Consider the following 4,084-nt stretch of genomic DNA (forward strand, 5'->3'; position numbering starts at 1 on the left):
CTATTTTATGAGTCTTGGCCGTGGCCCTAAGCACTTTGTTTTCTAGTATTACCACCGGATACATAAATGCCACAGACACATAATTGGGTGAACCTTTTCAGATTGTGACTCAGCTTTGCTAAAGTCCCCAATTAGAGGTGTCCAGGGTTCTTAAGCACACTCTTTTTTTGCTTTGGACCTTGACTTTAACCGCTCAGTCTCAAGTTTTCACTTGACACCTTCACGCCACAAGCACATGGTTAGGGACAGCTTGGTTTAGCCGCTTAGACCAGGATTTTATTCCTTTAGGCCCTCCTATCCACTGATGCTCAAAGCCTTGGGATCCTTTTTATTTGCCCTTGCCTTTTGGTTTTAAGGGTTATTGGCTTTTTGCTCTTGCCTCTTGGTTTTAAGAGCTTTTGGCTTTTTCTGCTTGCTTTTTCTTTTTCTTTCTATTTTTTTTCGCCTATATATTTTTTTTTCTGCAAGCTTTGTTCTTTGCTGCTTTTTCTTGCTTCAAGAATCATTTTTATGATTTTTCAGATTATCAAATAACATGTCATCCTAGTCATCATTCTTTCAAGAGCCAACATATTTAACATTCTTAAACAACAACTTCAAAAGACATATGCACTGTTCAAGCATTCATTCAGAAAACAAGAAGCATTGTCACCACATCAATATAATTAAGCTAAGTTCAAGGATAAATTCAAAATTCATGTACTTCTTGTTCTTTTGAATTAAAACATTTTTCATTTAAGAGAGGTGATGGATTCATAGGACATTCATAACTTTAAGACATAGTTACTAACTACTAATGATCATGTAATGAAGACACAAACATAGATAAGCACATAGCATAGAAAACGAAAAACAGAAGAAATAAGAACAAGGAATGAATCCACCTTAGTGATGGTGGCGTTTCCTTCTTGAGGAACCAATGATGTCCTTGAGCTCTTCTATGTCTCTTCCTTGTCTTTGTTGCTCCTCCCTCATTGCTTTTTGATCTTCTCTAATTTCATGAAGGATAATGGAGTGCTCTTAATGTTCCACCCTTAATTGTCCCATGTTGGAACTTAATTCTCCTAGGGAGGTGTTGATTTGCTCCCAAAAATTCTGTGGAGGAAAGTGCATCCCCTGAGGTATCTCAGGGATCTCTTGATGATGAGCTTCTTCATGTGCCTGTTGAGATCCATGAATGTGCTCTCTTGTTTGCTCCATCCTTTCTTAGTGATGGGCTTGTGAGATGAATCTTTCCGTCTCCCATGGCTCAGAGGTGGAAGCAATTGCCTTCCCTTTCCTCTTTGAGGTTTCTCTGGCCTTAGGTGCCATTAATGGTTATGGAAAAACAAAAAGCTTATGCTTTTACCACACCAAACTTAGAATGTTGCTTGCCCTCGAGCAAAATAAGAAAGAATAGAAGAAGAAGAAGAAGAAGATATGGAGGAGATGGAGGGATGTGTGTATGGATGTGAGTGGTGAATGGAAAACAGAAGGGATGATCATGAATGGAGAGAGAGGGTGAGGTGGGTGGGGATCCTGTGAGGTCCACAGATCCTGAGATGATCCTGTGGTGTCCACAGATCTTGAGGTGATCCTGTGGTGTCCACAGATCCGGAGGTGTCAAGGATTTACATCCCTGCACCAAATTAGGCATGTAAAATGCCCTTGCACACAACTCTGGGCGTTCAGCGCCAGGTTGGTACCCATTTTGGGCGTTCAACACCCATTTGTTGGCCATTTCTGGCGTTGAACGCCAGAACCATGCTTGTTCTGGGCATTCAGCGCCCAGACACTGCCCATTTTGGGCGTTCAGCGCCAGAACCATGCTCTGTTCTGGCGTTGAACGCCAGGCAGGTGCTTCCTCCAGGGTGTGATTTTTCTTCTACTGTTTTTGATTCTGTTTTCAATTTTTCTCTTTATTTTGTGACTCCACATGATCATGAACCTATAAAGACATATAACTAAGAAAAATATAGTTAGATACATAAAAATTGGGTTGCCTCCCAACAAGCGCTTCTTTAATGTCAATAGCTTGACAGTGGGCTCTCATCGAGCCTCACAGATGTTCAGAGCATTGTTGAGACTCTCCAACACCAAACTTAAGAGTTTGGATATGGGAGTTCAACACCAAACTTAGAGTTTGGTTGTGGCCTCCCAACACCAAACTTAGAGTTTGACTGTGGGGGCTTTGGTTGACTCTGCTTTGAGAGAAGCTTTTTCTGCTTCCTCTCCATGGATGCAGAGAGAGATCCTTGAGTTGTAAATACAAGGTTGTCCTTATTTAATTGAAGGATCAATTCTCCTCTGTCCACATCAATCACAGCTCTTGCTGTGGCTAGAAAAGGCCTTCCTAGGATGATGGATTCATCCTCTTCCTTTCCAGTATCCAAGACTATGAAATCAGTAGGGATGTAAAGGCCTTCAACCTTTACTAACACGTCCTCTACTTGTCCATAAGCCTGTTTTCTTGAATTATCTGCCATCTCTAATGAGATTCTAGCAGCTTGTACCCCATAGATTCCCAGTTTCTCTATTACAGAGAGGGGTATGAGGTTTATTCCTGAACCAAGGTCACACAGAGCCTTAAAGATCATGGTGCCTATGGTGCAAGGTATTATGAACTTTCCAGGATCCTGTCTCTTCTGAGGCAATGTCAGTTGATCCAGATCACTTAGTTCATTGGTGAACAAGGGAGGTTCATCTTCCTAAGTCTCAATACCAAATAATTTGGCATTCAGCTTCATGATTGCACCAAGAAACTTGGCAGTTTCCTCTTCAGTAACATCCTCATTCTCTTCAGAAGAGGAATACTCATCAGAGCTCATGAAGGGCATAAGGAGGTTCAATGGAATCTCTATGGTCTCTAGATGAGCCTCAGAGTCCTTTGGTTCCTCAGAGGGAAGCTCCTTATTGACCACTGGACGTCCCAGGAGGTCTTCCTCCTTGGGATTCACGTCCTCTCCTTCCCTTACAGGTTCGGCGATGGTGCTTATGTCAATGGCCTTACACTCTCCTTTTGGATTCTCTTCTGTATTGCTTGGGAGAGTACTAGGAGGGATTTCAGTGATCCTTTTACTCAGCTGGCCCACTTGTGCTTCTAAATTTCTAATGGAAGACCTTGTTTTATTCATGAAACTTACAGTGACCTTAGATAGATCAGAGACTAAGTTTGCTAAATTAGAAGTATTTTGTTCAGAGTTCTCTGTCTGTTGCTGAGTGGATGATGGAAAAGGTTTACTATTGTGAAACCTGTTTCTTCCACCATTTTTAAAGCCTTGTTGAGGCCTTTGATCCTTCCATGAGAGATTTGGATGATTTCTCCATGATGGATTATAGGTGTTTCCATAAGGTTCACCTAAGTAATTCACCTCTGCTATTGCAGGGTTTTCAGGATTATAAGCTTCTTCTGCATTAGAAGCCTCTTGAGTACTGTTAGATGCAGCTTGCATTCCATTCAGACTCTGAGAAATCATATTGACTTGCTGAGTCAATATTTTATTCTGAGCCAATATGGCATTCAAAGTATCAATTTCAAGAACTCCCTTCTTCATAGGCGTCCCATTATTCACAGGATTCCTCTCAGAAGTGTACATGAACTGGTTATTAGCAACCATGTCAATGAGTTCTTGAGCTTCTGCAGGCGTTTTCTTTAGGTGAATGGATCCACCTGCAGAAGTATCCAATGACATCTTTGATAGCTCAGATAAACCATCATAGAATATATCCAGGATGGTCCATTCTGAAAGCATGTCAGAAGGACACTTTTTGGTCAACTGTTTGTATCTTTCCCAAGCTTCATAGAGGGATTCACCTTCCTTCTGTCTGAAGGTCTGAACATCCACTCTAAGCTTGCTCAGATTTTGAGGAGGAAAGAACTTGGCTAAGAAAGCCGTGACCAGCTTATCCCAAGAGTTCAGGCTGTCTCTGGGTTGAGAGTCCAACCAGATTCTAGCTCTGTCTCTTACAGCAAATGGGAAAAGCATGAGCTTGTAGACTTCAGGATCTACTCCATTAGTCTTAACAGTATCACATATCTGCAAGAATTCAGTTAAGAACTGAAAAGGATCTTCAGATGGAAGTTCATGAAACTTGCAGTTCTGCT

At 41.6% G+C, this 4,084-nt stretch overlaps 1 non-coding gene across 1 annotated transcript; it reads left to right on the forward strand.

Annotated features, from left to right (window-relative positions):
* Positions 1 to 3,725: 3,725 nt before the first annotated feature.
* LOC148581366 (small nucleolar RNA R71) lies at positions 3,726 to 3,833 on the forward strand. The gene has a single exon (XR_015896733.1). It is a non-coding gene; the product is annotated as a small nucleolar RNA R71 (small nucleolar RNA).
* The last annotated feature ends 251 nt before the right edge of the window (positions 3,834 to 4,084 follow it).

Source organism: Arachis ipaensis, chromosome B10, assembly GCF_059453495.1.
Source record: "Arachis ipaensis isolate K30076 ecotype BB chromosome B10, ASM5945349v1, whole genome shotgun sequence".
NCBI classification, from domain to species: Eukaryota; Viridiplantae; Streptophyta; class Magnoliopsida; order Fabales; family Fabaceae; genus Arachis; species Arachis ipaensis.